Source organism: Octodon degus, unplaced genomic scaffold (genome assembly GCF_000260255.1).
Source record: "Octodon degus isolate 3935 unplaced genomic scaffold, OctDeg1.0 scaffold00041, whole genome shotgun sequence".
Classification (NCBI taxonomy): Eukaryota; Metazoa; Chordata; class Mammalia; order Rodentia; family Octodontidae; genus Octodon; species Octodon degus.
This window is the reverse complement of record NW_004524617.1, coordinates 15192149-15203755: the sequence shown is the minus strand read 5'-3', so window position 1 is coordinate 15203755 and position 11607 is coordinate 15192149. Positions and strand designations below refer to the sequence as shown.

The following is an 11607-nucleotide window of genomic DNA, read 5'->3' as shown; positions in this document are numbered from 1 at the left end:
AATATGTTTTATATATTTTCATATATAAATATCTTTCCCTATACTTCTGTAGGTAACGCATCTAATTTTGAATACAAATATATTTAAATCAGGTATGCATACTTTATTTCTTAAAATTTCAAGGTTTACTTTATTATTAATCACTTTCTATTCTTTTCTTTATGCTTTTAGTACTATTGTTTTCAAAACATAATATATACCTAACATGGGAATTGGACAATACTGATTATTGTTTCTTCTGTAACACATCTTCCTTTTGAAAATTCACTTAAAACATCTAGACTAATGAGTGAGCTTCCTTTGAAGCAACCATAGAGCTGGCAAATGGCTGTCTTACCAGCAACATAATATAGTTTCCTATTTTTCTTCTCATTTATATTTCAGCTAGTTTTGAATTTTCTTTATTTTTAAATCAACAGATAACACTATATGTTTCTATTTTTTGCTACATTGTGCTATGGTATATACATATATATATATATATATATGATGAAATAGTTAAATTTAGTTTATTAAATTAAAAAAACATCTGGTAGTGAGAAAATCCTTTTTATTTTTGTAAGTACTTTTTGGAATAAATAATGGCACTTTATTTTAAAATTTGTCTGATTTGAATATTTAAAAATTACACCTTTCTCATTCATACTCATATAAACTTCACACACAGTGAATCAGACTTGAAAAAGTTAAAAATTTTAATTTATTTGACCTATGATGGTGTGCCATCAAAACAAAACAGACTCAGGGGCGGGCAACATAGCTAAGTGGTCTAAAGTGCCTACTTAGGCAAGCTTAGGCAGGAGCTGGGGACTGCAGTTTGATCCCAGACACCACATGCAGTACTAACCCTGCCCTCGGGGAACTGAGCTGGCCCAGAGGAAAAAAAGATTCAAGTATTACCCACACATATGCATATAATCCACCCCTCCACAAATACACACACATACAACCATGGACTGTCAGGTTTCTTGGTTATCCATTTGTCTTCTTACCATTCCTTCATAAGACCTTTTTAAATAGTCTACATAGTAAACATCAGTGCTCTAGATGTTACAAAATCCAGTGATAGATATCATTAGGGTCCTGGTGTGAACCCTACTTGCAAGTCTTTGTGAGATGCAAATTCCCAACCTGATTGATGCCAGCCTTTAAAAACAAGAAAGGAAATAAAGTGTTAGTCAGGCTTCAGAGTATGCATGGGTGATGGTATGTCAAGTGAAAGGTGGTTAAGTTATCTTTTTGATGGCAAAGTATGGCCACTTGCATAAGTTCTAGTGACTATTTGAGTGTTTTACTAGAAATAACACAATATATACATATATGAATAGGGAAAGTATGGTTTTATAATGTGGACTCAGGAGGAAATGGTGATTAGCTCAAGATCACATACCTAGGGCTGGAGAGATGACTCAGTGGTCTAAAGCACCTACTTGGAACAAGCTTAGCAAAGCATCAGGGACCGCGGTTCAATCCCCCAGCACCACATGCCAGCCAGCCCCGCCCCCTGGTGGGCTGAGCTGGCCACACACACACACCACTCTCTCTCTCTCTCTCTCTCTCTCTCTCTCTCTCTCTCAAATAAATAAAAATTATAAAAAAAAAAAAAAGATCACATACCTAGTAAGAGTTGCAGCCTGGATGACACCGAAATTTATGGGATACCAGAAAACTATATGAACCCAATATACAATAATTTGTTATAGCTATTTAGAGAACTGGAGAAAGGCAAAGGTATCCTATAGTTTGGCACAATACAGAGAAGTATATTAAGACAGATGCTTTATGCTTTTTAAACTACACTCATATTCACAATGTGCCTTCCTGTCTTAGTATCTCAAGAATGTCCTGGGGTTAAATGTTACGTGTAACTGTAGAGGCTGGAGGGCTTAAGAAGCTTATGGAAGGAGAGAGAAAATGAGCTTGGATGGTACAGCCAGCAACCATGAAACCATAAGAATTTCAAGTACTGGGGTTGGGAGCCAGGGAGATGGCTCAGTGGAATAAGTGCTTCCCTGGCAAGTGCAAGGGCCTGAGTTCAATCCCTGGTTCCGAAAAAAAAAAAAAAAAAGTATCAAGTACTGGGGTATTGAATGAGAATTGAGTGCTATTTTGTCATTATCCTTTATTATATACACCATTGTATACCTGCTATATAACTAACACTGGAAATGAACACACTCCACATATGCCTCCAAAGAACCAAAATCTTCTACCACCTTGTCACTGACCCATGTCATACAGTGCTCACTTCTGCCTTCTTAGTTTCCAGTGAATATGTTTCCTCTTCATAAAAGCTAGGACATACAAATAACATCAGCTGCATAAGAAGCTTGCAGAGAAGTTTTATAATGTAGTCTTTGTAACTATCATCTTTGAAGCATTGGGAAGGAATCTAGAAACAGATTCATTTGGTATTAAACAAGTCTGTCATACAATATAGGGCAGCAAAGTACTTCCCAGTTTCCCATTACCCTTTTGAAGGAATGCAGTTCACATCTTGTGCAAACTCATGGAATTGTTCTGTAGTGCACTCCCCAAGGAAAGATGTTCAAAATTGGTGATGGCACCACTCAAAGTGGTGTTTTTTTCTAAAATTGTTACAGAGTAATGAATGCTCAGTGTCTATAACATCAATCTTGTATTTTTTCTACAGCTTGTTTCAGCAGCAATTAAGGGTTGAGGTTTTCTCTTTTTTTGGTTCTGTTTTTCAAATTTATAAAAGAAAATACTGGTGGTGCTAAAAGAAGAGATGAATAGTCTTTCTAAGTGTGACAGAGAAGGCAAAAGCAGAACTTTCAATTCCATAAAGCATCTCACAAACTCTCCTTTATTACCAGTACAATCTGCCTCTGGCTTCAAAAACAATAACTACATCTTTTCATTTCTCTCTCTTAACAAAAATTTGCCCCTGTTCTCAAGGAGACAAATTTTCATCTTTCCCTATGCTTTAAAGAATTTATTAATCTCATAAGTCAACTAATAGAAGAAAAAGGGTAAAAGTGAAAGAAAACATGAAGTACAGATCTGAGAGATAGAAAAGCAGAGGGAAACTCATGGGTATTTTAAAGTTATTACTGGCTCTTGATCTGGTGTGAAAACTAAAGGTTTGCAATTCCTAAATTCAAGCCTTGAGGTAACATTAAAACATTGTATTTTTATCTGTATAACTGAAGAAGCTTTGCATAGCTGAATTCTAAAGTTACCACTAAAAAGGAAATTTGTGATTTGGGATCTCACATGTCTTTATTTGGGCATTAGGATATCGAGGGGATTTCACTGACCTTATCAGACCCAAAAGCTACAACTCTTGTTGCATAGGTCCTGCTTTACCTTGGTCTTAACCATCCAGAAGAAAAGTATAAAAACGAAATATAAGAAATAAAGCCATGCTGTTATGTTGAGCTGTGGGGGACTCAGGTTAACAATTTCTGACATTGCCAGTTAAGCGGAAGACCCAATGGTATTATGGGCTACTGGACTCTTTTTGAATATTTTGCTGAGTTTACACACCTATAATATTCAAATAACGGAACTTAACAAAAAAAGGGTATACAGATGAATGTGCATTTTGTATCTGTGTATTCAAAGTGGTTAGGATAGATATATAGTTACATTCTCTTAATGAATAGAAGGATTTGTTCTAATGGTGTTTGTAAATAGGATATCAAGTCCGCATCTTGAACAGCAATTAACCACTAAGAAGAATGTATGCAATGTGTTAATTACTGAAACTGTCCTACTGATTTGATTTGAAACTGTCTCATTGCTATTTGTTTATCATTAAAATTATGGCAAGAAAAATAAAATGAAATAAAAAGATATCTTGGCAAATGGAAAGATCTTAAAAATGTTTTTATAGCTATAATATCATTTCATAAGTATTTTATGCTAAAGACTACATATAATTAATGTACAAATTTGTGCATACATATGAATAGATATATATATAGAGAGAGAGATTCATATTGCCCAGGCAATAAACATATTAACAACCCAGAAAGTGTTCTTTTATGTATACCTTTGTAGTTTTTTGCATGCATATATGTGTGTGTGTGTGTGTGTGTGTGTGTGTGTAACAATAAGGAATTTACTCTGCTAACGCATTTTAAGTGCACAGTATGCTACCGTGAAGTATAGTCATCTTTACACAACAGATGGGCAGAAATACATGTATGCACATTTATCCATTTATCCATATGACCCTAGTTCATGGGAACCTCCAGGTGCAGAACACTTCTTTACCCTTTAAAGATTCACGGAGTTGGTCATGCCTTGTGATTTGCTGAGCACCCCTCCCACTGCATGGAACCAACCACGAAATAAATAAAACATCACCTTAACTTTCTCCACTATGATTATGTGAATAAGGGAAAGGAAGAGTAAAAGAAGAAATAAATAAAAAGCTAAATTTCAACACAATAGAAAACTGACAATAAGTGTTTTAAATTATCCTTTGATCCCTGCCACATAATTGGTCATTGTAATGGCTTGTGCACTGTGTCAACTTGAGAAGTTTAGAAGCTTAACTAAGTGACTCAGCAGTTCTACATGGGACAGAGCAGAGGACATGCCCTAGGGCAGCTTTTCATTCTCCAAGATGTCATAATGGCTGATTTATTGTGTCAACTTGAGAAGTTTAGGAGTTTAAATAAGCAATTTAGCAGACATCAGGGTCCTCAATCTGTAAACATCCTCAACCTGTTGAAGAGGAAGACATGGAGACAGTGTGAGTGCTACAAGCACCCCAGGGCAGGTAGTCTGTACACATTGTAAGGGAAGAAAAGAGGCTTGCTTCCACCTTTTTGCTTCTGCTGTTTTCCATTGCATGCACTGTTGCCTCTATGCCATGCCACTCTGCTTTGTAGCCAGCTGATTATGGGCTGAAATCTCTATAAACTATGAGCTAAATAAACTTTTCCTTTTTTAAGTTTGAATGTTGAGAATTTTGTCCCAGCAATGAGACAAAAGGAATTATAACAAATCTGCTCTTTGTAGCCACTCTGCGTATTGTTCTTTTACCCTGAATGGGTCTCAGAAATACATAACCTTTAGAGGAAAAAAAAGTGAAGAGTTTAACTAGTGTAATGTAAAATGTGGTCAGTACCTAAACATGTATAGTTAAAGAACTGTGGAATTTCAGAGAAAAGTTTATTACATATGTATGAGTATAAGGAAGAAGCTTTTTCCCAAATTATATCCCCCTTACATTTTATAAACATTGTCATGCCACATGTTCTATGAGTAAACATAGTTTGAAAAACACACAACTATTTCAGAAAGATACACTTGCTTAAACCAGTGAATTTCCATCCTTAGTGTAGAACAGAATCATCTAGAGGATTTAATAAAAGCAATATTACTACACTCAACTATAGAGTTTGGGATTAAGCAAGGAGTCCAGTACAGAGCCTAGAATTAACATTTCTAACAAATACCAATGGGGGACTGATGATGCAAGTTTAAGGACATCATTTCAGGAACTACTATCAAGACTAGCTTTATTTTTTTATTCTACTTATTTATTTATTAATTTTATTAAGAAATAAACAGCAATGAGAGTTTCAAGAGGTTAGTATGACAGTTACAATAATTTGCATATTGTTGTCTTCAAAAGTAGTTATTCATAGTACAAGATGCAGACATGATATCCTTTCCAAACACTATTAGTACAAATTGTTCTTCTCTATGAAGTAAGAAAAGTAGTTGTATATCTATTCTAAACATTAAATATATATACATATATATGTATATATATTTCACTACAAGTTGGTCCTTCATTTATATCACACTTTTTTATAGTTTTGTCATAAATAGGTATTCCATGCCATTTAAATATTGTGAGTACACCAATTCAGCAAAATAATCCAATATAGTCCATCAGTCCATAACTGCAGTGAGTTATCTGTAGGATTGGCAATGTCAGAAGTTGTTGACTAGAGCCTTTTACAATTCAGCATATTAATATGGCTTTACTTCTTTACCTCATGTTTATACTTTTCTGCTGGATGGTTAAGACCAAGATAAAGCAAGACCTACATAAAAAGAAATGTAACTTTTGTATCTGACAAGGTCAAACAATGTTATGAAGATGGCCATACTCCCAAAGTTGTTGCACAGATTTAATGAAATCACTATCAAAATGCCACCAACATACCTCAGAGAGCTAGAGAACTCATTCCTAAAATTTATTTGAAACCAGAAAAGACCTAGAATAGCAAAGGCAATCCTGGTCAACAAAGACAAGGCAGGAGGCATTACAATTCCTGACATGAAATTGTACTACAGGGCCAAGGATGTAGAGTGGCTGTGCCTGATGGCGCGTCTGATGCGAGCTCGGGTGGGGTAGAGAGTAGGGGGCGGTAGTTGGGGGTGGTGGGAGAAGGAGGCGGCGAATCACTTATAAATGGCGCCCAAGCAGGACCCGAAGCCCAAGTTCCAGGAGGGCGAACGAGTACTGTGCTTTCATGGCCCTCTTCTTTATGAAGCAAAGTGTGTAAAGGTTGCCATAAAGGACAAACAAGTAAAATACTTTATACACTACAGTGGTTGGAATAAAAATTGGGATGAGTGGGTTCCAGAAAGCAGAGTGCTCAAGTATGTGGATACCAATCTGCAGAAACAGCGTGAACTTCAAAAGGCCAATCAGGAGCAGTATGCAGAGGGAAAGATGAGAGGGGCTGCTCCAGGGAAGAAGACATCCGGTCTGCAACAGAAAAATGTTGAAGTGAAAACTAAAAAGAACAAACAAAAAACCCCTGGTAATGGAGATGGTGGCAGTACCAGTGAAACACCTCAGCCTCCTCGGAAGAAGAGGGCCCGGGTTGATCCTACTGTTGAAAATGAAGAAACATTTATGAACAGAGTTGAAGTTAAAGTAAAGATCCCTGAAGAGCTAAAGCCTGGCTTGTTGATGACTGGGATCTGATCACCAGACAGAAACAGCTGTTCTATCTTCCTGCTAAGAAGAATGTGGACTCCATTCTAGAGGACTATGCAAATTATAAGAAATCCCAAGGAAACACAGATAATAAGGAGTATGCTGTTAATGAGGTGGTAGCAGGGATAAAAGAATACTTCAATGTGATGCTGGGCACTCAGCTCCTCTACAAATTTGAGAGACCACAGTACGCTGAGATCCTTGCTGATCACCCTGATGCACCCATGTCCCACGTGTATGGAGCACCACATCTACTGAGATTATTTGTCCGAATTGGAGCAATGTTGGCCTATACACCTCTGGATGAGAAGAGCCTTGCTTTATTACTGAATTATCTTCATGATTTCCTCAAGTATCTGGCAAAGAATTCGGCAACTTTGTTTAGTGCCAGTGATTATGAAGTGGCCCCTCCTGAGTACCATCGGAAAGCAGTGTGAGGCACACTCACCGGTGTTTGGATCTCTGTCAACATGTTTTTGTTCCTAGTCTTTCTCTTGTACAAATGATGTACTTTGAAGATGTTAGTGTATAACAGAGTTGTTTGTTTTGTTTGATTTTAAACAGAAAATAAAAGGGGTTACAGCTCCTTTTTTCTTTCTTTTTTTCATTGCAAAGTTGCTACCAGTGTATTCAGTGATGGACAACAGAGAGGCATGGTGGAGTGTTTTATTGCCTAGTTGATAAAGCTGCTTTTGAATGCTGGTGGTTCTATTCCTTTGATACTACGCACTTTTATAATACGTGTTAATGCTATATGACAAAATGCTCTGATTCCTAGTGCCAAAGGTCCAATTCAGTGTATATAACTGAACACACACATCCATTTGTGCTCTTTTTTTTTAATGGTGCTTAAAGAGCCCTTCCTTTGCAAGTCATCCATGTTGTTCTTTAGGCATTTACCTTTGCTCCAGTTGTTGAAGGATGGTGAATTGTTTCATGGTTTTTGTATTTGTGTCTAATGCACGTTTTAACGTGATAGACGCAATGCATTGTGTAGCTACAGTTTTCTGGAAAAGTCAATCTTTTAGGAATTGTTTTTCAGATCTCCAATAAATTTTTTCTTTAAATTTCAAAAAAAAATTATACTACAAAGCTACTGTGATAAAATCAACATGGTATTGACAAAAAAGTAGACCTAAGGATCAATGGAATAGATTAGAAGATTCAGAAGCAACTAAAACCACACTCAGTCACCTTATCTTTGACAAAGGGGCCAAACATGCTTACTGGAAGAAAGATAGCTCTTTAACAAATGGTGCTAGAAAAACTGGCTCTCTACATGCCAGAAACTAAAACTTGACCCAGGTCTATCACCATGCACTAAACTGAAGTCAAATGGATTAAAGATCTAAACATTAAAACAGAAATACCAAATCTCCTGGAAGAGAAAGTAGGAGGAAATTTTGAAGTCATTGGGGTAGGCAAAGATTTCATGAACTAAAATCAAGTCGCACAGGTAATACTTGAAAGAATTAACAACTGGGACCACCACTTATTAAAGAGTTTTTGTATGTCAAAAGAAATTACCAGCAAAGTGAAAAGACAACCCACAAATTTCAAAAAAAATCTTGACTAAAAAGCACTCAGACAAAGGTCTGCTCTCTAGAATTTATACAGAACTGAAAACCAGTAGGGTTCCAAAATTTAAAGACCCAATCAAAAAAATGGGCATCCAAGATGAACACAAACTTCTCAGAGGACGAAATGAAAGAAGCGAATAAATATATGAAAAATGCTCCACATCACTAGCCATCCGTGAAATACAAATTAAAGCAATCCTGAGATACCATCTCACTCCACAAAGAATTGCTATCATAAAGAAATCAACCAATAACAAATGTTGAAGAGGTTGTGGGGGGAAAAGGAACCCTTCTCCATTGTTGGTGATAATGTAGACCAATACAAGTTTAGATGAGTGGTTTTCAACTCTTCCTGCATGTTAGAATAATTCAGGAAATTTATTCTAAAGTTCTGAGGTTCAACACTACATCAGTTGAACAAGATAATGGAAAAGCTGTCCTCTGGTTCCATCTTTGTGGTTTTTAATACTCTTCAGGTGATTGTAGGCTGTAATAAGCATTGAAAATATGTTTCAGATAAATATGGACTCATTACAGCTAAAATAATCTGTCTCGTTATATTTAAAGAGGAAACTAGACTTGACCTAGATTCAGTCATTAACCTAGGGTATGTACACTTACAATTACAAGTGATTATAAATGGTCAATTTGGAGAAGTCACTAATATATGCCTAAATGAAAGAATGGAGGGCTGTGGAGATGGCTCAGTGGAATAAGTGCTTCCCTGACAAGCGCAAGGGCCTGAGTTCAATCCCTGGTTCCGCAAGAAAAAAAAAGAATGGAAAAAAAGAAATAAAAAAATGTTCTAGCCATCTAGAAATGGATTTTTAAAGTATTGGTTAAAGCTTCTAGTCACAGCATTAACAGCACATGGTGTATTTTAACCAACAGAACTGGTAAAAATTTTATTCTCTGGAAAGTCATGGTGAAGGTCCAAAGGAGTGGCTTCATATTCTGGTCTTCTAAATACGTACTGCTTTTCTAAGGAGTCTCCACACTGATTTCTATAATGGTTGCACCAGTCTAAATTCCCACCAGCAATGGAAAAGGGTGCCTTTTTGCCCACAGCCTCTCCAACATTTGTTCTTGGGTGAATTCTTTACAATAGCCATTCTTTCTGGGGTGAGATGATATCTCAATGTTGTTTTAATTCACATTTTGTGGATGGCTAGTGACGTGGAGCATTTTTTCATGTATTTATTCGCTTCTTTAATTTCTTCCTCTGAGAAGCATGTGTTCATCTAAGATGCCCATTTCTGGATTGAGTCTTTAAATTTTGGGCCCTAGTGTTTTTTAGTTCTTTATAAATTCTAGAGAGCAGACCTTTGTCTGAGAACTTATTTGCCATGATTTTTTCCAAATTTGTGGGTTGCCTTTTCACTTTGTTGGTAATTTCTTTTGACATTAAATGTTGGACTGGAAATCCCATTTAAATCAGCAATTCCTCTACTGGGAATTTTCCCGGAGGTTCTGAAAACATCATATCATAGGGATATATGTGTGACTATGTTTATAGCAGCACAATTTGTGATAGCCAAATCTTGGAAACAACCAAGATACCCATCACAGGAGGAATTGATGAAAAAGATGTGGAATTTTTACACAATGGAGTATTCTTCAGCTATTAAGAATGATAAACTCGAAGGCTTGATATTGAAGTGGATGCCACTTGAACATATACTCATAAGTGAAATAAACTAAACACATATGGGTAAATATCATAGTTTCCCTAGTATAAGAACTCAAAAGAAGAAATACAAATAGAAAGGTATAATACAAGTAAAAGGAAAGCAGGATCTCGAGGACTAACTAATCAAGAGAGGGAAAGGAGAAAAGCTAGGAAACATGAAAATGTCAAGCCATACAGTAATATGTAAAAGATGGGCAAGGCAATGATCCTGAGAATCTACAGAAGATTTTTGAATCTAGCAGTTAATTCGAAAGATTCTCACCCTGACTAACTATATATACTGATACCTGTGAACGAAGTAACTGCACTGAAGATGGTAATCTGTAATAGTAGTTTCATGCTTGGAGTGCCTATCATTCTGGTCTTCTGAATACAGGCTACTTGTCATCACATGCCAGTTGCTGCTGTGCTGTCTCTTGGGTAGATGACTGTTCAAAAAGAAGTGGGTGGTGAATGGAAGCAAGAGACAGGAAAAGCAATATTGTTGAACTGTCTTGCTTCAAGGTTGTATATGGTTAGATTTCTGGACTTGTGTGTAAACATAAGAAGTATCTAATTCTTTATGCCTATTTTTAAAATATATTCTAATTTTTAAATGTTTTTTCATCATATTCTATATGGACTTAAAGTTCAACATATCAATACTTGATGAAAAAATACCTGTTCCATGTTTTGCCTAAGATGTTGGATATTCAGACAGATAGTGAGGTTAAGCTTAGCAGCCTAAGTTGTATGGTAATAACAATAAGCTCATCTTCTGGATGGTTAACAATCTAAGTTTGCAGACCAAAATTAGAGAAAAAGGAGGGCCGCAAGGAAAGCCAACATTTTGGTCCTAGCCTTGCAAGGTCAATTAAGAGTCAGGATGTATGAGAACACGTACTGTAACATGTCACTTGTCATGTAACCCTGTAGTGTCCCAAATTTTCTGATCAAGGATATTATGGGGCCAAAGAGAAAAGTGATCAATGATGTACAGTGTGCCTAAGGAGACTAAAAGGGAGAGAAAACATTCTCTTAGGCTTTCATGGAGAGCACATTAGCCAAGCAATGGCCGTGACTCATCCACATGGCTGACAATGACAAAGGTTCTACAATCTGAGTTACAGGATCTCAGGATAAATCCTGAGGGCATTTCACTGACCTTGTCAGACCCAAAAGCTGCAACTGTTGTTGGATAGGTCCTGCTTTACCTTGGTCTTAACCACCCAGCAGAAAAGTATAAAAAAGAAGTATAAGAAGTAAATCCTTGCTGTTATGTTGAGCTGTAGGGAATACAGGTCAACAATTTCTCACATTGTCAGTGAAGCGGAAGACCCAATACTATTATGGGCTACTGGACTCTTTTAGAATATTTTGCTGAGTTTACACACCTATAATATTCAAATAACGGAACTTAA

The 11607-nt window shown here is 36.5% G+C and overlaps 1 pseudogene across 1 annotated transcript; it reads left to right on the top strand.

Annotated features, from left to right (window-relative positions):
- Positions 1–6358: 6358 nt before the first annotated feature.
- On the top strand, positions 6359–7558 carry LOC101577021 (annotated as a pseudogene). Its single transcript, XR_192507.2, has one exon. The product of XR_192507.2 is annotated as a mortality factor 4-like protein 1 pseudogene (transcript).
- The last annotated feature ends 4049 nt before the right edge of the window (positions 7559–11607 follow it).